Below are 24,612 nucleotides of genomic sequence, written 5' to 3' on the forward strand. Positions count from 1 at the left end.
TTTTTGACCAATGTAGTTGGAAGATTAATAAATAATTATTTAATAAATAAAAATCTTTCGACTACTGTGGTCGAAAGATTAATAAATAATTATTTAATAAATAAAAACTTTCAGACTACGGTAGTAAAAAGATTAATAAATAATTATTTAATATATATATTATTTTCGACAACTGTTGTCGGAAATAATTTATACATTAAATAATTTTTTATCAAATTTCTAACTACCGCAATCGAAAAGATTTTATTTATTAAATAATTATTTATTAATCTTCCGACCACAATAGTCGGAAGAATAATAAATAATTATTTAATATATAAATTATTTGCGACCACTGTTGTCAGATATTTGTTAAAAATTATTTAATAAGTAAATTATTTCCAATCATTGTAGTCAAAATACCCTCTCATGTTCAACTAGAATTTAAAAATTATAAATAAAATCGAAACTTAAAAATTCAACCACTTCGAAACATCCAATAGCGGAATCAAATAGTTTAAGCATTTTAAGACAAGTCTAAACATCACAATCCAAAACAAACACCAATTCTAATAGTTTAAGTCTAAATGTCACAATCATAAACAAGAACAACCAACCACTACAATCTAATCATCTGATTCACTATCGTCCCCATCCTCAAGGCATATGCTTCTTGACTAACGCTTCAAACTTGGAAAATTTGGCATCACTAACTGCACAGTGTTGTGTCAACTCTTCAATCTTTGTTCTCATCGCTTCTATTTCTTTCGCATTTTGCGAAATAGAAGCAGAGTTGGGCAACATTGGGGAAGAACTACTCGGGGATTGGTTAACTTCAAGCCCATAGGTTCTACCCTTCTTTGGACCACCTACCACAGTTGTCCATATTCTAGTCATATCAGCAGGCGATAGTTGGACCATGGTACCATCCTCTAAAGCAGGTTGGGTTTGACGCCAATCCTCAATACTTTTTTGAAATCCTTCCTAAAAGAAAAATAATTGTCATTATATAAACAAGATAGGTTGAATAATAAGAAAATAATATATATAAATTTTATTTTCTTACATATGCATCCTTAGGACGCGGTTTGACCCATTCTTCTCTTGTACCGTTCGGCTTTTTCTTCTTATGTGTCTCTTCGAACGTCTTAGGAAGAGGTACATCTACTCCCCCATTTAAGAATATATGCAAAATTTTACCCATTTATACAGGTCAATGTTACTGTAAAAGTTAGCTTTTAAGGTCATCTTATACTGCCTCATTCTTCATCCTTGCAAGGTTGTGTTCATTTGATACTGAACAAATATGGTGTGATACAGTAGGACTGTAAAATGGTTCAAATTAAATCTTGTAGAAAAATATTGTTGGTTCAACTTAATCCAAATTAAATCATGAAAAAGATTACTTTTTTCACTCTTTTCATAAAAATGGGGCTCAGGTGTGTTCTCCCACAAGGCAAAAGAGAAGCCAGCCACCCCATGGCTGCAAACACTGATTGTAGGGAAGAGAGAAGCCTCAATCACAGGGCATAAATAGTGTTGCCATGCCAATATATAGGTCGGGTCATTCCATGCCAAAATTGGTTAGCCTGGAAACAGAAACACCATCATCACTGCCTCTTTATGTAACTTCTATCAACACAGTAACACATACAAAAAAAAAAACAAGAGACTTTCCTAGTTTAAAAAATTCAGTCCTGTGCATTAAGATCCTGCATTAATATCCTACTGTACATGATTTCCAACTGTACACGAGTTCCAGAGAAGGACCAGAACACAAGGGTCTATTGGTTTTTTGACCTGACAAGAATCACCATCCAGAAGAATGAAATAGGTTATGGAGGTCTCAAATTTGCTATTTTCGAACAAAGCAAAAGACGAGCAACACTGCCATGGCTGCAGACACCAGTTTTCTATTTAAAGCCATAACCGGGTCGCCCTGCTAATATATAGGATGTGTTATTCTCTATGTTGTGAATGAACATAGTCCAGAAAGGAAGGAAGCAATCATCAAAGCCCCTTTATAACATCATTATCAACAGCAGCAGTAGCACTAAGAACTTTCTTTAATCTTTTTTTCCTTTCTATTTATTTCAAAGGGCAGTTGGATTGTTTGGTTATCAATGGTGAAACTATTATCTGCAGCCATAGAATGGAACTAGCAAGCATATAGACTATTCAAGGAGAGAACAAATATTTTTCTAATCATGTGGCTTTTACATTTTGTGGATGTATGTTTTCACATATCAATCTATCAGTATTGTGTCTCAACATCAGTATATGTCACCAAACTCTTGTATATGTATAGATCAACGTTTTCTATAACTTATAGTTTAATACATTTTCTCAAAGATACTGTACTTTTGTTGTTGTTCTCTTTTGTCATCAAATTCAATTTACTTTTTATCTTTATTACTTTTCAGATACTTTCAGTTCCTTTTACGTATCTTCTTTTGTAGAGCAAACATACTAGAATATACAGACCAAAAAAGGATGTCAGCTTTTCGCTTACTATGGATATACCATAACTTCTCAACATGATCAGAATCAATATAACTATAATTTTATGATAGTTTTCAATACATATAACCTCTTCTCCTAGATCTTCAAGAGCATTGCTATTCAAAATAACCTATACGAAAGCATTGTATGCCATGTGGAATAAGAAACTTCCAGTTATTGTTAAAGACTTCCAGTACGAAAGCCCTGTATGCCCTATTCATTTATTGTTAAAGACTTCAAGTTAGCTTAATTGGGAATCTTTATCTGCCAAAAAAACAAGAACTCGACCAGTAAGCACTATGGATTATTAGAGTTTAGACTTTATAGTTGAACGCTTAAAAGGTAGGGTATTAATAAAAACTAAATTCAGACTTCCAGGTAGCTTAATTACAGCTACAGAAGACACAAATTCGACAATAACAACAAATTATTTACTCAAAGTATCACGTGTAAATGGATAAATAGGCTGGACAAGAATAGTACCAGTTTTCGTTGGTGGGTAGCAAAACTCATCGAACCTCCAGTATGCAGTGAGCCACCCATTTTAGAGGCTCGATTTGCCTTTCCTCATTTTCTCTTTGCCTTATATTCGGGAGTGTCCCATAATATCAAGAACTAAGTCCACACTTTATCACTCAACCAACCAGGTTTTACCAATTTCCTCCGGACCTCATACAAGTGTTCTTTGATTCGTAGAACTTCTTTCAACTAAAATACAGTATATTTCATTAGCATGACAATCACTCCATGAACACTGTTTTTGTAAAATAGTTTAATATAAAGTCATAAAATGAGTTGATGGATACAATAGAAAAACTATCTTTAGGCAATGATAAACTTTTTATACCATAAACCTTTTCCACATGTCAATTCTAATTTCCCATGGAATCTCTAACCAACTATTCCATGGTTTTGTGAAAAATAATTTAATTGCTTCTATAACCATATGCCCGGTGGCATATGCTGGAATGAACCTATAATAAAATTATATTAAACAATCATCTTAGCTTTTAAAAATTAAGGAAAATGTAAGTGTTACTTACTCATCACAATAAGGGATGATTCATATCCTCTCAACATTGTCATATTCTAATACCTCTTTAAATTGCAAATTCTGAGAAACAGTTGTTGTAGCATTAGGCATTGTAGCACTATCAATGGATGGCGATGTTAGTGGACCTCCAACTCTCAATAGAGAAAGGCTTGGTGCGGATGATGTCGAAGGCACAGATGAAGAGCTACTATGCAAACTATTTTGGGATGAAGAGATGTGGAACTGGTTAGATGATGAAGGCATCAAAAATGCATTTGGTAGTAAAATAGTGCATTTAGAAGGGGGAAGAATATTTGTAGTAGTTGGTTGAAGAGTTGTGGTAATAGATGGTGGTGGTGGTAGTAGTGTATATTGACCTGTAGAAAGATTATCAGTTCCTTTCTTACTTTTCTTACGTCGTCCTTTAACATTACCTTTTGATGCCATTGATTTTATTTACTAGCCACCTGAAAAAGGAAGGAACAACCAAATTTAAGAATAGTCATGTTTGTTACAAGGTAGGTAGATATATACTTTAAACAATTAGGTCGGGAGTTGTTTCCAAGACTTTAGATTGTCATTTCTACCACCGGGTTCTTACCTGCATCATAAAGTGTTTTGACATGATATAGATGTCTAAAGTGAATTGGGAAAGAGCAAATAATTAGCTGAATCTTAACTGTACAGATCATTATCAGAACAAGTACTCAAAATCACAGATTCTTTAGAAAGAATGATCACATGGACTTGATACAGTAAAGATCTCCATGAGGAAGTAGTGAAATAATTGGGAATAGACGAATGATAAACCTATATAGCAGTACCTAATATCTCATTCTCGGAATCGATGCTTGAATTACAATAATCAGTCACATAGCTGCAATTGCCAACACATTTTTCAATGCACCTACAATTTCAACCCCTGTAACATCACTGTAACATTAGGAGTTTCAAGCAAGCATTAGGAGTGCAGAACTTCTATAAATGTTAACTTTGTTTTCTCCCCCTCCACCTGCCTCACACCATTTCATTTTATATGACATGATTTCTAATTAATCAGCTCCAAAAAGAATGACACCTTTAAGTTTAAAAATAATTGAACTTATTTTACCTTTAATGAAAAGTTTTTATTGCCATATTTAAGCCTATAAGTTTCAAAAGTCATATAGACAAACAAATATTATAGCATGTTTAAGACCAAAATTTTCAAAATTCTTCCTTTCTTAATTGTACCCAAGCAAACTATGGTATATAAATTGAAACGAGGGGTTGTGAACCAGAGTAGAGACTTACTACCATACATTGGAGTGGAACAAATAGTTGTTGAGAAAAGGAGTTGATATTTAATTATATAATTATAGTGAACCAGAGAAGATCTACAGTAACAATCTGGGAAGAGTGGGAAAAACCTTCATGATTCTGATTTAAGAGTACTGCAACCTACAAGGACTGAAGACCCAAAAAGAAATCACATGTACATACTATATTCGCTTGCCTGGTAAGGCATGGGTTGTTGCTCAATTTGGTTTCTGTTAGAATCATGTCTACAGTTGTCTATATTTTGCCTAATCATGTCTAGGAGTAATTAGGAATGTGACACAAACACTTTTGTAACCTTTGTAGGAAAGAGTGCATAGGAAGTGTATCCAAAGCAAGTTTCTTGGGTAGTAAGGAAGATCATGAAGGCTAAAAGTACTTTAGTGAAAGCTAGTTTTTCCATGGAGATTTCATTAATGAAATAAACTAAGAGGGGATTGGAATGGAAGAAACTTATTTCCAACAAAGGTGGTGGTTAAAAGTGGCTGCTCATCCAGCAATTAGCTATCTCGGGTAAATGTACTACTAAGGATAGACTAGCTAATGAAAAATGTGTATGCTGGAGATAATAAATTATTTGTTCTTAGTGTGGAGAGCACTGTGCCACTGGTAATGGATTGAAAGATGTCGCTAGAATGGAACCAAAGATAGTTTCAAGGAAGGAAAAGGGCTGCATTACATATTTACGGAAGTATAATACAAGATATATATACACATCCATATGAGAGGCAATCTGTTATGTTATTTTTATCTGATGAATGAAGATTGTTATTTTTCTTCTTTTGCAAACCCAAATAAGGTTCCAAGTCTAATCCCCTAATCTCAAACACTATTTCACCATGATTATCATCATGAAACTTATAGACCATTACCCTATAATATCCAGTCAGCTTCTGTACATCTTTCATCGCGGTATCACAGAGAATCCCTATATCTCCACTAAGAAGTGACTGCAACCTAGTTATCGACTGGATAGCCAGTTTTTGTGATTGGACTGCCCCAGCTAGCAGTAATGCAGGATCACTAGAATTAAAAGGTTCTAAATCAATTACAATTCCCACATCAATCCTATAAAGTATAGCATAAAAGGGCTTATGGTTACTCTTAGAATGAACCCATATGGGGTTCAATAAAGAAAGTTCCCTAGATGCTATAACTTTAGCCAATGAATCCTCAGAAGAAGGGATTCAGACACAAGTGTAACTTTAGCCAATGAAAGTTCCCTAGATGCCATAACTTTAGCCAATGCCATAACTTCAGTCGTCAAGAAGCACAACACTTCAGGAACATAAACAAGGCAGAAAAACTATACACAAAAACATACACACACAAGTGTAAATATTTCCTAAACAACTTGTACCATAATAGTAATAGTATAGAAGTTCATTGATCTTGTATTTGGAAATTGAGATATACCTGAATGAACCTTAGACAGTCACTTTGTGAACTTATGGTTGTCATTTCATAGAAAGCAAGAAAAGTAAAAAAAAACACACAAAAAGATAAAAAGGAAGAATCATTCTGGCATCCTAATTTGGCCAATGAAATTTAACCATCTCAAGTGTAATATCAGTCAGAGCTGCAGGAATTGGGTTGTTACAAGCACTGCCAAGAGAACTGTTACCCCAATTGATGAAAGAATTACAATGAATAAGTAATTCACATATACATGACACTCTTGCTGGTTGTTCTCAGTATATATGTAAAGTATTAACAGCTTCCTATACATTGACCTTTGAAATGCAATTACCAATAGTTTTAACATCTTATATAGCAACCCCACCTATGAAAAGAATCCAATCCAAGTGATTTTTTCACAAACAAGATAAAAGAAAAGCAAAAAGGGAGACAAGCAAATACGGTAAAGAATTTAAAACAAGAAAATAAAAAAAAGCACATGTTGATAAAAGAACAACCCCACCTGCATTTGGTTGAATCAATATTCAATCGATGGCAAAAAATAATTACTCCCAATGGAAACCCACTTTGGTTTTCAAAAATTGATGCACATACATATACTACCAAGAAGAAGCATCCCATAAAATCATAAAGGCCGAACAAGTCTCAAAATGGGAAATTACTGATTTCCCCCATTTGAGCCAATCTCAGCCCAACTAGACCACAAATAACATCAAACGAAGAATAGAGTACCCATCTCAACAATAAGACCAATATCAAGACTACTACCAGATGATGAACTAGCCAAATCAAAAGAACTACCTCAACTTAATAGCCTTAAGAACGGGCCATGAAAACGAATTGCCAATGCTAGAATTACAACAGAACTGTGGAATGCCAAATATTTCTTCCTACGACTTTCTCAATAACCAAACTATCCTTGTTGATAGAAGGAAAAATCAACCAACCAATGTGGACGTTTAAGACAACAAATAAGAATCATAAAGAAAGAAGATACTATCTAAATAGCGCTACTCTAGGCATCTATCATGTAAGAATCAATAATAATCAAAGTAATAATAGTAACAATGGTAACATCAGTACAAAGTAAAGGAGTCACACAATAAGAAAACACCACCAGTACGACCCTAAGATCATATCAAGGCCAAAATGCCAAGGGAAAGGAACTTTAACCTAATTTTTACACCATAAGGGAATCATAACATCAAGCTACTCAATCCACTACTAAAAGAAATTTATACTTACATTCCATCTATACCAACTTCTCTAGGTTTCTGTGTTCTTGTTTAGGCTATATTTTCTACTGTAAGTAGATCTACTGAAGCAAAAATGTACAATATTTCTCATTGAACCTCAAAGTAAATATCTATACACAAATCTAGTTTTTAGACTTTTCACTATTTTGTAAATTCCACCAGACGAAAAGAATAGCTAAAATAACAAAAATACTACAGAAGAACTGGACGACCCTTATATATGTAGAAAAAAGAAGCAGCATCACAACTACATGAGTCACATAAGCATAAAAATATACACAAAGTCACATAAGAAAGAGCAACTTCTTTAGATTAAAAAGATTCACAACGGAGCATATTGTTACATTTCACATCCAGGAGCAGTAAGAGGATTCGGATAGCAGAAGGTTGAGCCATTTATTAACCTTGGATCTTTATGCTATCCGTTCATATAACTTAAAATCCCTTTTTTAGCCTCTTAAAGGTGCATTATTACTATAAAGTCATGAAGATTTGATTTACTCTTCCTTCTATATCCAATTATAAATAGGGATTATGGTTGGGTATTATTTGTGCACTCCTAGTACAAGTGATGTCTTATCTATTCATTACCCTAAGCACCAACTGAGAACAAGAAGTAAGCAACCCCCATAATGAATGGTTACTTGAGAATTTTTAATTTTCCTATAAATAATTTTCTTTTTTTTTTGTTTATTTAGGCAAAGAAGGCTCAAGAGAGAGTGGAAGAAACAACATTACCAGGGGAGATAGTGTACTGAATGTAGACCTTCTATATGCTCCATTGTGAATGGTTCGAATGGTTTAACGACTAGCTGCACCGACTAAAAACTGCCAAATGGACCACGTCCATAAACTCTTGTAGTACAATAATTATAATCGTAGAAAATGGATAAATTTTTACCTCAAATCAGTGAAGATGTGAGTTAAGATGGGAATTTCTTGATTGACCTTCAATACCGTCATTCATTGAAATTGTACCTCGAAGGTCAATTTTAATGAAATTGACCTTCAATACTGTCGTTCACCATCGTCGTTCACCATCATCGTCGTCAATTTCCCAATTTTTGAGTGAGAACATGAGCCCTAGTTTTGACAGAGAGAATTGGGAAAGATGATATATTTAGCTTATATTTTATATAAATAAGTTTCCGACTACTTCAGTCGGGCAATAATTTAATATATTATATTTAATTTAAGTTTCTAACTACTTTAATCGGGTAGTAATTTAATATATTTTATAATATATTTATTTAATTATTTATATTTCCAACTACAGTAGTCAGAAATACATATTTAATAATTTATTTAAATAATTATTTAACTTTCTATATAAGGGTCTGATTATATATTTAATAATATATTTATTTAATTATTTAACTTTCCGACAACTTTAGTCGGAAACACATATTTAATAATTTATTTAAATAATTATTTAATTTCCATATAAGGGTCTCATTATATATCTAATAATACATTTATTTTATTATTTATATTTCCAACTACAGTGGTCGAAAATACAACAACAACAACAACAACAACAACAACAAATCCAGTGTATTCCCACCTAATGGGGTCTGGGGGGGTAAGATGTACGCAGTCCATACCTCTACCTCTGATGAAGTAGAAAGGTTGTTTCTGATAGACCCTCGGCTCAAGGCACGAGATACCACACAAACACATAGTAAAGCACAGAAGCAGATTACATAACATAAATACGGCACCCATAAGTAATATAAAACAGAGGAAAGTAGAGGAAAGCAAACAGATTCGTAATAAAACATGGAACACGGAACACGGAATCATAACAGGAATAAAACCCCCACCAAGTAATTCCCTACACTAGCGACCCAAACTGGCCCTAATCCTCTGCCGAAATTCGCGCCCTCCAGACCTTCCTATCTAGGGTCATGTCCTCGGTGAGTTATAACTGTTCCATGTCCCGCCTAATCACCTCACCCCAGTACTTCTTCGGCCTACCCCTACCCCGCCTAAAACCATCCAATGCTAGCCTCTCACACCTACGGATCGGGGCATCCATGCCCCTCCTCTTCACGTGTCCGAACCATCTCAATCGTGCTTCCCGCATCTTGCACTCCACTGAAGTCACACCAACCTTCTCCCGGATAGTCTCATTCCGAACTCTATCCCCTCTAGTCAGTCCACACATCCAGCGCAACATCCGCATTTCTGCCACCTTCATTTTTTGGATGTGGGAGTTCTTAACTGGCCAACACTCCGCTCCATATAACAAGGCCGGACGGACTACCACCCTGTAGAATTTGCCTTTAAGCTTGGGCGGCACCTTCTTATCACACAGCACCCCCGACGCGAGTTTCCACTTCATCCATCCTGCCCCAATACGATGCGAGACATCCTCATCAATCTCACCGTCACTCTGGATCACGGACCCAAGATACTTGAACTTATCCCTCTTACATACCTCCTGTGCTTCCAGCTTCACTACTACCTCATTCTCCCACCTCACGTCATTAAACTTGCATTCCACATACTCTGTCTTGCTTCTGCTCACCCTGAACCCTTTAGACTCAAGAGTTTGCCTCCACACCTCTAATTTGTCATTCACACCCCCTCGAGTCTCATCTATCAGAACTACATCGTCTGCAAAAAGCATACACCATGGCACCTTCCCTTGAATGCGCCGCGTCAACACATCCATCACCAATGCAAACAAAAAGGGACTAAGAGTAGATCCCTCATGCAATCCTATCAGGACAGTGAAATGCTCTGAGTCCCCTCCCGCCGTCCTCACCTGGGTTTTCACTCCATCATACATATCCTTAATTACTCTGGTATATGCCAGCGGTAATCCACTCACCTCCAAGCATCTCCAAAGCACCTCCCTGGGGACTTTGTCGTATGCCTTCTCCAGGTCGATAAACACCATGTGAAGATCCTTCTTCCTCTCCCTATACTGCTCTACCAACCTCCGCACCAGGTGGATTGCCTCCGTCGTCGAGCGGCCGGGCATAAATCCTTAGGGACAATAGCGATTCGGTTGTAACCTGAGTACCCATCCAGAAAATAGTACCATCCTCAGCCCGCAAGCCTATCTAACATCTGCTTTGTGAAGGGCATCAGAAAACTATCCTTCTGAGTCCATACATTTAATTTTTTATAATCTACAAGTACTCTCCATCCTATAACTAGGGTCATCGACACTAGCTCATTCCTCTCATTAGGCACAATAGTAATATCGCCTTTCTTTAGAACATGTTGTACCGGACTGATCCACACTATGAGCAATGGAATACACAACACCAGCATCCAACCATACACTACACTAGTATCCAACCACTTGATTATCTCTTTCTTCACTGCCTCCTACATAGGAAGATTGAGTCAACACTGATGTTAAATACTTGAAACACAATCCAATTCAAGTTGGATTTATTGAGTACAATGACCAGGCGAGATACCCATAATATCTGCAATGGACCAACCGATGGCCCTCTTAAATAACTGTAGTGCTAATAATAAAGCTTCCTCTTCTTTCTCCATTAAGTCAGGTACAATTATTACTGATAATGTATTGTTGGCCTCCAAAAATATATATCGCAAATGAGAAAAAAGGGCTTTCAACTCTAAGACGGGTGGCTCTTCAATAGATTGTCGAGTGGGTGGAGTGGTTCTATTATTCAAATCCAAATTAAGCTTCTTTGGGGCATAAGTATAAAGATCGTTCCCATAGAGTTCACATACCATCTCATCATAGTCATCAATACCATCACTACAAAAGTTCATGATCATGACTGCTAGAGCTTCAACACCCAATCTTTCTTCAATCAGAGTAGCATCAGAAGTATCTTCCCATGTTGTTATTGCATCAATATCATGGAATGAGTCTGTCTTTATCAAACACATCAATCACAGATATCACTCTTTACTCATCATCAGGCTTCTTTATGGATTTGCAGAAGTTAAATGTCACTTGTTCATCATTAAGTCTTAATATCAGATGTCATATTTCCAAATCAATCAACATCCTTCCTATAGCCATGAACTCTCTTCCCAAGATAATTGGGATTTGAAAGTCCACTTCACAGTCTAATATCACAAAATTAGCAGAAAATATGAAAGAAGTCGCCTTTATAAATACATCATATAAAATACCAACTAGCTTTTTTACTGTCCTACTACCATCACTAGTCTTATGGTGGTTGGTGTGGGAGCTCCCAACCCCAACTACTTATATATTGCTAATGGCATGAGGTTGATACTAGCACCCAAATCACATAATGTCCGGGTGAAGTTGAAAGATCCAATAGTGCAAGGTATGGTAAAAGCACCAGGATCCTCATTCTTCTGTACCAATGATCTAGTAGCTATAGCACTGCAGTGATGAATATTTTCAACTGGTTCATATCTAATTGACCTCTTCTTGGTGATTAAATCTTTCATGAATTCTTTATTTCCTAGCATTTGCTCCAATGCCTCTACAAGTAGGATGTTGACTGATAGTTCCTTCAACATAGATAAAAAATTTTAATACTTACCCTCTTCTTGTTTCTTTTTTAGCCTTTGAGTAAATGGAGGGCGAGGTATCAGGATAGGCTTTAAAATAGGCTCCTCGACCTTATCTTTTACTTTATCTTTCTTAATACTACTCTCCGCATCAATAGAATCATAATTATTCTTTGCTTCATCGACAGTGGGTACAAACGGATCTATGGTGGTTTTACCACTCTGAGTGTAATGACATGGCAGTGACTATCATTTTTTTAGATTTACCACTGTGTTACTAAGGAGAGTTTCAGGTTGCCTTTGATTACTGTGGATGACATCTGACCTAATTGGTTCTCCAACTGTTTGATTGTTGTAGTGTGTTACTCAACTTTCTGGTTTAGCCCTGATAGATCTCCCTTAATCTCCTTAAGACAATTTTCTTAACTTTCTTGACCTTTGACTAATTTTAACAAAAGTGGCTCAATTCAAGATTTTAAATCACAACCACCAAGTGGAACAAACCTAACACTCTTTTCCTTATAATTATCTTTCTGCCACCAATCACCATTTCTCTCTATTCTTATCTCTGTATCAATCATTATAATAGTTTCAAACTTGATTTCCTTTCCCTTGGGCTCAGAAATCCACCAACCAATGATCAAGATACTTTGCTTCCTCTTCAGATTTAGTCTCAACAATCCTAGAAATAGGTCCCTATGCCACAACTTCATTCACTTTCTTAGTACTCATAGTTGTGAATTATTTTATAAGTAGCCTAATATCTGTCTAAAGTTAGGCAACCTCTTGCGCTACTACTTTATGACCAGATCCATAATTATTAGCTACTCTAATAGCATATGTACCTACACCACACTCATCATATCTAGTATGCCAACCTCTATTATTCACCAAAATATCATCAAGCATATCCTACGCAGCATCCCACCGAAAATGCATAAATGCACCTCCCCTAGCCATAGTGATGCTTCACCTGTCAGTGAAAATGGGAACAACCATAACCTCAAACCTTCCTGGTCTACCCCTAGAATAGCATATGACTAACAAATCCTAGTAAAATTAGCAAGATGTATGTTCGCATCTTCAGTTGTTGATCCCAAATATGCATCTTTCAAGTTTACCAAATAGAATATAGCACTAGTAGTGTTAAATTTAACATTGGAGGGTAAAGCAGGAAGAACGATAGCTCCTATCTTAGCAGGTTCAACATATCCCATGTCCTCATCTTCGTCATATGGCTAAAGAAGCTAATACACAGGAATCATCACAGCTTTGGCTCACTCATTTAACTCTATCTTGCCGCTTAGACCCTTGTCTTAGCCTGGCTAATGCTACTTGCTGGGCTACTCTATCCTCTTTAACTAATCATGTTTCCTCAACCACTCTAGCTTCTTTAGCTGTTGCTACTAAGAATTGTTCAGTCTATTTCTCAGTAACATTCTATGGATTATCAAGTGTAAGAGGAGGAACATTATGAGGATCTTAAACCCCCAACAGGAACACCATCACAAACTTATCCCGACATCCTTCTCGGAGTTTGAAGAATTTTGTCAGGCTCTGGATCAAAAGGGAATACAAGATTGCCTCTTCTCCTAGTGTTTGACATACACCGGCGTATGCCAAATCAAGAATAGAAAATAAAACCTGCAAATTTTGCCAATTCAATAAACTACTCAAACTATCTTCCTCGAAAAAGGTACCAAATTTTGAAATCGCCCAAAACTAACCTCCAAAGAAGTATACTGGGGCCGATGCCAAATATAGTATCCCAAATAGGTTGGTATTAAAACCACGGGGAAAACGTTGAAGAGTTACTTAAATTTCTGAAATCCACGAGCAATGTAGAAAAGTAAATGGGGGTTTTGATATCAGTTTTAAGTAGTAACCGAACTTGAATGATTTTGAGGTAGTAAATAAAAATAGGACTGTGTTCCCCCTAGCTTCTCAACACTATAAATTTCTCTCGATCAACCCAGCTATTTTGCTGCTCTGTATGCAAAGTCAATAAGATATGCATTATCAACCGCCTTATGAACATATTGATAAATCTCACCCTTTACCTTGTAAGTCTCCGGGGGCCGCCTTGTTGCTATTTGTTTATGAGATTAGTCTAACTTTCACCTTTTATGTCTAAAGTTAATTAGAAGAGATTTATGGAATAATAAAATGGACATAAATATCACATTACTATCTTAATCCTCTTTTCCCAATCTCAAACTCCCTTGTGAGGAGGTTATAGCCAATTCTCAAGCTTGTATAGTAGCTCTAAGGTCAATTGATATGAAGAAGATTAAGATACATGCAATTACATTAGAATAGATGAATCTCCCACTTTCCTTATGTAGCTAATCCTCCAGGGTTTCCATAACCTTAGTCAGGTAAATTATCCGCTCATGTCATACAAGAATTCATGATAATCAATAAAGAATTCCTATAATTAATTGCACAAAATAAGATGAATAAAATCCTAAGTCTTTAATTAATAACCCAAAAATCTCAAGAATAATGTAAAGTATGTAGAAGAATATACGAATAATGTTAAGGAATATAACCTAATAAAATATAAACCCTAGGGTATTTATAGTATCTCAAAACAACCCAAAAATCCTAATAAAAATGGAAAAGGAAAAGTAAGTCGGCACAAGCGACGACTCATTCATCCACTTATAAGGTATTATTACGAGTCATACAGTGCCACTCGTATGTTCTCTAGTGTCTGATCTTCTAGGGCTTCAAATTTTTGTTCTTCTTATGACTCCTGCTCACAAGTCGTACCTTAACAATATGACTCATGGCCTTCACTCATTACCACCTGGTACTTCTTCGTTTAATAGTCTAAGAACTGTTCTACTTACAAATGGATCATAAGAGTCGTATTCAGACTTTTGACTCATCTTCTTTACACCTTAACTCTGAGTGACAACCTGAAGTTCTGTTCTCTTTACGATTCCTTGACATGACCCGTATCAATATATTATGACTCGTATGACTGAGTTATATCTATTCTTTACTTAGCATTTCTTTTTGGTCTTTCGTTTGGTTGTGCTTGTGAGTCAACCTATGAGCCATATGATGTGTTTGCGACTCATAAGATGACTCGTATCACCTGCATACTTCATCTTTTTACCAGCTTTTTATTTTACTTTCATTCTAAGCCTCTTATTTACCTGTTTCACCTACAACAAGCACAGAACCAACTTATATCTACTAAATCAACCTAAGTTCAAGCATAAATTCTTTTTTTTAAGCATTGAAAGTTCCATGTTTCGATGGCGCATCAATTCTTTAGTTAAGTCCTGAATTATAAATGAATTACTCAAGCTATGAGAATAATGTTTTCTTTTCTTTCTTGAATGTGCTTAGGTAGAGTAACTTGAGGTTGATATTGCTTAGAGTTAATCAATATCAAGGTGAGTTCTTGGCAGAATTGTCAAGGTAGGCTTGTAGTAGATTTATTACAAGTAGGTGGATCCTAGAGTTAGGTTCATTGGTATTTGTAATCAAGAGTTTGATTATAGTGGACTATTGGGGTACTTGTGAGGGAAAGCCGTGGATTTTCATTCCTCGATCAAGGAGGTTTCCACATTAAATCACTGTGTTCTTTATTTCTTTCAAGGTTTTAGTTTTTTCGATGCTGAATTATTTGATTGCCTGTGACTGACTCTAAGGGACCTGGTCCCTCACTGTGTGGTGCAATCCTCCCACGTTCCATCAATTTGTTTCGGAGCCAAAATACTCTAAAAGGTTAACACCTAGATTAATTTGGTTATCATGGTTTCTCTACCTAATTTGGAAGAAGGGCAATCTACCACTAGACGACCCAGAATGGAAAGTTCTATGGGTGGAAAACAAGGATGTATGACTTCATTATGGATAAGGACAGTGAGCTAATGGATTTAATTATTAATGGTCCTTATGTTCCGGTAAGAGAGGTTAAGGAAGAAGACATAACCAGAATAATTATAAAAAGTAGGAGAGAGTATGAAGATAAAGATAGAAAGAGAGTTGAGAAAAATTATAGGGCTAAGAAACTACTAGTTTGTGGCATAGGGCCTGATGAATACAATAGGATTTTTGCATGTGAAAATGCTAAAGAAATCTAGGATTGCTTGAAGACTGCTCATAAAGGAATAGCTGATGTGAAGGATTCAAAAGTTGATATATTGCCTACTCAGTATGAAACCTTCACCATGAAAGAAAGAGAAAATTTCCAAGAGATGCATATAATATTCACTTCAATCACCAATGAGTTGCACTATTTAGGTGAAGTGATTTCTTTGTACAGATAGGTGAGAAAAATTCTGGGGGATTCTACCTAAATCCTGGGAAAGTAAAGTGGATGTTATCACTGAGGCAAAGAACCTAAAAGCTCTCACTATGGATGAGCTTATTGGTAATCTGAATACATATGAACTCAAGAAGCAGTAAGGGCAAGAAATTGAGGAAGTAAAAAGACAAAAATCTTTAGCATTGAAGGGTTATAAGTTAGATTCAAGTAAAGAAGACACTGGGGCTACCTATTTGGAAAAAATAATTGTTAGAGCAATGAAGAAAAGTGGTCAGTTTCAAAAAAAAAGTAGCAGCAAAAAGGGAGGCTCTGTTGAAGTTTGTCACAAATATGGAAGTCTTGAGCATTTCATCAAGGACTGTCCAATGCATAAAATGGATTACCAGGAATACCTCAAGACTGGAGGTGACAAAGGTAAGGGTAGGGACTAGTTCTGCTACGACCCAAGGCTACCACCTAGTCGTAACACAGTGCTTACAACCACAGGTTATCCCAAGCTAATCCATGTATTGGCATACTGCTTGAGCAACTGATTTATAAAGAATATACAAGCTAAATTTTCTGAGTGGTAACATAATCATGAGAAAATCTAAATAATTATAATACTGATAAAGTTTACAACATGATAAAATGGAAGAGAGAGCTGGAATTACATATCATGACTTTGACTAACTATCTATGAAGCCTCGACAATACTGACTATAGGTAGCTGGGACATAACTCCAACTACCACTAATTAATACATATGGATAATTAAAACATTACACATGAAATAAAATGGACTAGAGTCCCCGAAATAAGAGGACTTATCACCTTCTGGCTGAGAGATCAAAACTGTCTGACCCTGGTGTGTGGACTATATCATAAAGGAAAGTATCCACAAATGCATATATGTGGTCAGTACTTTGGAATGTACTGAGTATATAGAGACATGGACTAAATCATGAAAATACTTAAAACATGCTTTAAACTGAAGAAATAAGTTATTCACTGAAACATGAATTTAAAATCTGGCTATACGTGAAAACTATAAGTCATAGTGAGATTTATAAATCATGAGCTGAAAATAATTAGGTAAGTTGGTTAAACAATAGAAAAATGAATATTATATGAAATTCTCATGTAAATCTAAACATGCTATAAAATTATACGTAGGATCATATATGAATACTAGAATGAAACTATGTGATAGAAAATGACATAAAATCATGCATATAGGAACTGAAATGTAAACTAACATAACTCGAGGATCTGAATATGTAAATTTACTAACCATGAATGTATAAACATACAAAACCAAACATAATAAGCACTAAGATGATGAGATAATAAGCACTAAGATGATGTGAATAACTGAATGACTGGTATTTGATAAGATAACTGGGCAATTGGATATCTATGTAACTGGATAGCTGAGGTTTGTATACTAAGTAGCTGATATATAAATACTGACCAACTGATATCTGAATACTGAATAACTGATAACTAAATACTGAATAACTAACATATGAATACTGATTAACTGATATTTAGATACTGATTAACTAATATTTAGATACTGCTTACTAATATCTGAATACTGATTAACTAGTATTTGTATACTGATTAACTGATATCTGAATATTGATGATATAAAACTGAACTGTACTTAGTTTTAATAATTGGACTATAATTGTGGGAGGTATTATGTAACCAACATGCCTCAATCTGAGCTAATCAGGGTCCAACCTGTAACCACAGTTGGAAGGGTGTCAGTACCTTGCCATGGGTACTAACACTGGCTGACAATGTGGATCCACAAGTTTGATATACCGAAGTACCAGTGAGTCACCCTCTACTATTAGGTTCTCCTATAAGAATGTATCATCCCCCAACTGGTAGGAAGACTCTCAAACCTATGATGGCTACGTAGTTTTGGAACTTAGGGATTGATACTAAGGGTCACACCCTCTACTGGCAGGTGAGCCCCTATCCCTGGACTGACATTGGTACTGAATTAAGTTCATCTATACATAATAACTGATTGTTCTCAATATGATCAGAACAACTGAGTATAATGATAAGACTCATGGTTTAACTGATTTAATAATTAAAAGGTCTAAATCGTGATTAAACACATAGGTATCGGGTGTTCATAACCGGCCAGCACTAAATGATACTTTAAAATATAATAACATCATCTAAAACATTAGTAGTAAATAATAATTTGGGGGACCTAAAACATAATGCGCTTGAATAACTGCTAACATCATAATTTCAACATGGAAACAAGTTAATCTTGAGAGGATATCATGTTTACATGACTAAACACATGAATTTGACAACTTGATTTGGTATTGACCAAACATGACGTGTAAGTTTGGAGTTTAAATCATATAGAATCACAATTCACATGAAAAAACTAATAGCATGACTTGAATGTAAAATTAATGAGGAAACAAGGATAATTTCATGAATTTTACTGAATTAAATCATAGTAAAGAGTGAAAAATCATACTCAAACCAAAAAGAGGATTTTGGGATCAATGGGTGGAAGGAACCCATTGATGAATACCCCACATACCTCAATGGTTAGATTCTTAAAGAATGCTTGAACTTGAAATCTTGAAATTATGTATTCTTGGAAAGAGAGGCTTGAATTTCTTATTCTTGGGAAGGGGGAGGGTTTCTATATGAGCTATTTTGATGATAATTGGCAAATAATTCCCTTTTGGGGCTTTAATTCGTCACTAGGGTGTGTGTGGTCAAGGGTAAATGACTAAAACACCCCTTGGGTTGTTATGTTTGACTGTAGGAAACATATCCTCCATGTCTTGGAGGCTAACATGAGGCCTAAAGTCTGTATCACGGATCTATCATGGACCCTTACTATTTCTCATGAAAATGGTCATAACTTTTTGCTCGATTATCTGATTAAGACAAAATTGGTAAAGTTGGAATGATAATTCAATTATCTATAATTTGGTGGGTCTTAAAATGCAAAATTCCACATATTGAAAAAAATTATACACGTTCAAAGTTCACCCTTGTAGAATCAAATACCAAAATTTGGCCGAATCAAAGGCTCTTAGCTCAACTTTTGCTCTAAGTGATTTCTATGAACATTTTTCACCTAATAAAAACTCTTAAATCTAGGATAATGATCATGAAACATGTATTAAAATACAAATCATGGGATTAGAATTTACACATGTAGGAATGATGGTTTAATGTCCAGCCCAAAAATACGAGGTGTTACATTATCTCTCTCTTGAAATCATTTATCCTCGAATGATCTATAGGAACTTGTTGAAGTATTAGAAGTATGGAATAATATAGACATGACATGTCTGCTAACAAAGGATATAGTTGAGCTGAAACATTAAAACATCCATCATGAAACTAATTTCTAAGCTGACTTGACTGTAAGGAGCTAATTCATGCTGAGAGTTTTGAACTTACTTGAAATGTTCATGATACAATCATACATATAGAATTGCAAACTGATAACTGATGCAATAAAATTCCAAAAATTACTACGGAGGGAATAAAGTATGTAACTTCTCATTAGGAAGTATTCCTCAACAAAATACGTATAGGAATCAAAATAAAAGGGCTTCATGGCATTGCCAAGTACATTACATAAGCACGAATCGTAAGGTAATGAGACCAAGGTGATAAAATAGGTATCATAATGTTTGATCTGGAATACTTGGAAAACTAAGATCATGTACTGAACACGTACGTACTGAGTCATGACTAAATAACTTAATCTGAAACATGATGCTTGGACTAAACTGAATTTGCAACTTACTTTTATGCGAAAAATCACCTCATGGAATAGCTATATTCATGAAACTTCGGATAGTAAACTTGATGGAAAGATAGAATATCATAAGAGTTTATCTGTTTAGTTGCTAATCTGAATTGTTGGCTATACGAACTGAATTATACTGAAAGCTTATACTCAACTGGAGTATTTTTTTCAATACTCTTTGCAAGAAGTTCTAATAACATTAGGGAGCAACGAATCTTGGGCATGATCTAAATAAGATATCTGAGTAAGGAATCTTAATATGGTTGTAACTTTATAACATGGAACACAGGCCTATGAAACATAAGCTAGGATAGAATTACTAGGCCTTAGTCAATCCAACTGCCCAATTAAAACTTAGACCCACTCCTTAAATACTCGCATAGGTGTATATAACTACTCCAACCAAAGTATGAACTAAGATACATACTCCCGCCATGTTCAAGACTAACTCAAAAACATATGGTATTGCACATAACACCATAATCCTAGTTTGAACCATGAATTCAATACCTCATGCATTTTCACAACTCCTTATCTCAAGAGTAATTCTTTTTTATCACTTCAACAACTAAATTCAGCCTCTTATTAGGAATTCACTAGCGCACAATGCACCTATATACTTATATACCATCATAACATTCAAGCCTATCATTATAACTACATATTAACTTCTAGGCAAACACCAATAAAAGCATCTTTTTCATATTCTCTAAACCTCTATCAATAATAACTTTCTTTCACTATTATTGAGAAGACACACATGTTATTCTCAACTAACCATGACATATACCAAAAGGTTTTCCTCAATATTTCTTCATATTTATAGCCTTAGATGGAACAAGCGTACAACAATCTATAATACCCCACACTTTTCCTAGCTTAAATTCGTCCCTAGAATATCAAGAATTTGCTATAGCCCCACGTTATAGAGAAGCCCATTTTCATAATTGTCCCTTTCTAGTGAGACTCCACAATGCTGGCGCTTCACACCAAGGCACAAAATGGCAATCCAAGGGCACCGCGATTGTGGCGCATCGCAGTGAGCGCCCAGTTCTCGTTCGTCCTTTTCTAGTGAGCCACCGTGATAGTTTAGTAAATTGAGATTTTTGGGTCATTTTTCCAGTTCTGTTTAGGGGTTTAAAAAGGGTATTTTTGGTGAATTACTCAGCCCCCAATCAGTCCAAAACACATCATTAAGCTTATACCAAAGCATTTGATGCTTATTTCATCACTTTTCTCTCAAAAGAAAACCCTAGATCATCAAAGGTCCTATTCCAATAAATCCAAATTCCTCCATTAATTCTCCGAAGAAATTCATGATTAAGGATTTCCAATACAAGAACTCTAAGAATTCATCTTCAAAGCACCAATAGAGATCCAAGATTCAAGTTTTAGCATCTAAGACATCAATTGAGGTATGTGGGGTATGAACAAAGATAATCCTTTCATCCTTGTGCCCAAAACTTGTTTTAAATTCAACTTTTACTAAAGTTTATGTGATTCTCCATGAAATTCAAATTAGGATTTACACCCATTATTGTTATTAAGAAGTTTATAATATTCCCAATGATTTAGAAGTTGCATTCCATGATTTTGTTCATATTTTCATGCATAGTGTAGAAATTTCCAAATTTTATGATGAATTATAAATGCTTATATTATCAAGCATGAATTTTAAGATGTTTTAACATGAGATTGATGCATGGGTCATTATACCCTAATTAATATTGCTATTTCGAGATTATTTATGCTATGAGCACCCTCACATAAGTTTATTCTCAGATTTTGATAAAGATTTTATTCTCAAATTTTGATAAAGATTTGACCTTTTAGTCCTAAGCTAAGATAAAAAATCTACTTCGTTCATATAACTTGAGATTTAACCTTGTGCTATTTTTGAAGTGAATTTCTTAAGATTTTGAGCATAAGAATGGGATTAGTATTTAGCACCGAGATAGGTAAGTTAATATGATTTCATACCCCAAAACTACGTGCCACCATAGGATTAAGATTATTCCCACTTCTATATGGATGACTCGGATGGTAATCATGTAAGATAGAAGTTATATTTCGGTGGCAAGGGTAGAACAACCCTACCTAACGGGGGCTAGAAATGGGACTCCATGGATGCTAACATGGTGTATGTCGGTTAGAAGAACCTCCCAAAAGGTGCCTCCAACTCTTAAAATAATCTATCGGTTTAAAGCCTTAAGATAAATGTTTGCCCTTACAAAAAGCTTTTTAAAGTATTTTCCCTGCTAGTTAAAGAAAAAGATTTACAGAAAAGCTTTTAAAAAGGTGTAAAGGCTCACAAATTTACTCAGATTATGCTTTACAGAAAGATATTAGCTGAAGATTTCAGATTTAAGAGTGAGTCCTTTCTACACTTAGATAATATGATTTAAAGAGAGAATACAAGTACAGCTTTCAGAACTAAATGTTATGGCTCACCATATTTATAAAGTGTGTTTTACTCCTTATTGCTATATATTTCAGTATTTCAGATATTCCAGCTTATGTGAGTCATTTACATTGAGCATGCATTATTTTATAAATATGATAATAAGATGATGTTTTACTTATGCATTCACCTCCATATACTCAGCACATCCTCAAAGTACTGATGCACATATATGTCTATGTGCTACATTATCTCATAATGTAGGTATCAGTTTAGTTGTATCATGCATACCATATTCAGACAGATTGCCGCTTTCAGTCAGTAGGTGATGAGTCATCTTGATTCAAGGGCTCAAGTTAGTTATATAGTTTGAGCAGTATTTTATTTTATTTATTTAGTCGTATTGATTTGGGATAGTTGGGGGTCATCTCCCAGTTATCTATAGTCAGTATAGTAGAGGCTTCACAGATGTCAGTTAGAGTCAGTTATGTAATTTAGTTCCTCTTTTTAGATTTTATCAGAATGTACAAGTGTACCAGTATTGTATTTTTCTCAGATTCCATCATTGTTATGTTTCTGCACAGTAAACTCTGTCATTTTATACATGTTTAATCAGTTGCTTATCAGCTTGCCAGCTCATGGGTTAGCTTGGGATCACTTGTGGTCCTAAGCACCGTGTGATGTCTCAGGACCCATTTTGGGGGCGTTACACAATCTTTTGCCAACATGAAACATTTACTCTCTCTTATCTTAGCAATTACTCATCACCACTATCATTTCATAAGGAGAGGCCACTGAAAGGTTAGAACATGAGATCCTTAAGCATGGAATAATATTATGCATGACTTTGAAACTTAATTGAGGCCTGAGGAATAGAATATCAATATAAGGGATTCATCAAAGAGATCTAATCTGAGGACATACTTGACATAATCTGAATTTCACTGGTTATTAAGGGTGTACCATGAGTACCAGGAACTGAAGATTCTGTAAAGCATGAGTACATGAGTCATGAGTTGCATGACCTGAGTTGGGAGTTCATAATTTCAGGGAATATGATTCGTACTGCTAAGTGAACTAGAACTCTTTATACTAGGAACTGGAAGCACATATGATTCTCGATGATATACATAAGCATGAACATGAACTATGATTATGGAGATGATGTGTAAGGCATGAGTAGATATCATGATGACTGAAGTGCAAAAATTTACACTGAGATAAGAATGGGTTGGGTATTTTCCTCCCTACTTATGTTCTACAATACACTGGCATCACTACTAGAATCTAAGAGCCTGACTTGGTTCCTTGTTCTATCATATCCCCCTTAGCTTTAACCCATCATTCTAAGTCTATAAACCTCTTTATAAAATCTAAACTGAACTGCAACCACCTTACTCTCGAGTTTGAGACATAACAATACACATAAATAATAAACTCACCCTGAAAGTCTACACCTAAAAATGTGAAACCCACTACTAATACTTCCTTCTGAGATACAACTCTTATCTTTCTATAGCCCATAACTTAGCTGGTAAGAATATCATATACTATATTACTGGCCTCATTCATACTTAGAAAATCAAGGATACTATCTAAGCACACATATTAAAACTTAGAAATAATACAATCCCATATTTCCTTGGGTACACCTCTAGATCATACCCACATCATTATACTTAATTTCGAATCAATAAACATAAATTCTTAAATATACTACTTCAATCCTATTGGTCCACCTTTCATACAACTAGCCTTACGGATACATAATCTGCTAAATCCAGATAAACATTTTCCCCACTTTACTACTGTTAAAACTTCTGGGTTCATGCTTCTAACTCTAGATCATATGCTATCATAGGATTCTGAGACGGGATTTGAGGGCACATCTGACTTTGGCTTAGTGTATGATTTTTATGAACATGAATTAAATCATTCAAACTTTGGACTTAAAAGCACTGATGGGGTACTTTTGAGCCTGTGTCTAATCCCATAACTATCTGTGGGAACTATTTGAGAAAACTCTATCTATAAGGATTTAAGGTTATCTATTTCAATTGCCTCAAGAATAAGGCAGAGTTGGAATGAATGGAGAAATGTAAGAATCTGCATAAGTTGCTTAGACAACACTTCTACTTC

General features: G+C 35.2%; 1 long non-coding RNA gene across 4 annotated transcripts; it reads right to left on the bottom strand.

The window, feature by feature from the left end:
• Nucleotides 1-479: 479 nt before the first annotated feature.
• Nucleotides 480-8,656, bottom strand: LOC107868022. 4 transcript variants are annotated; one of them, XR_001673553.2, is made up of 7 exons: nucleotides 8,408-8,656; nucleotides 8,245-8,334; nucleotides 4,339-4,436; nucleotides 3,525-3,981; nucleotides 2,965-3,189; nucleotides 1,046-1,568; nucleotides 480-963 (listed from the first exon to the last, which is right to left on the bottom strand). It is a non-coding gene; the product is annotated as an uncharacterized LOC107868022 (long non-coding RNA). The 4 variants fall into 4 exon arrangements; XR_001673554.2 differs by lacking the exons at nucleotides 8,245-8,334; nucleotides 8,408-8,656 and adding an exon at nucleotides 7,851-8,242; XR_007055094.1 differs by lacking the exons at nucleotides 8,245-8,334; nucleotides 8,408-8,656 and adding an exon at nucleotides 5,704-8,236.
• Between the last annotated feature and the right edge of the window lie 15,956 nt (nucleotides 8,657-24,612).

The sequence above is a fragment of the Capsicum annuum genome, chromosome 4 (genome assembly GCF_002878395.1).
Source record: "Capsicum annuum cultivar UCD-10X-F1 chromosome 4, UCD10Xv1.1, whole genome shotgun sequence".
Lineage (NCBI taxonomy): Eukaryota > Viridiplantae > Streptophyta > Magnoliopsida > Solanales > Solanaceae > Capsicum > Capsicum annuum.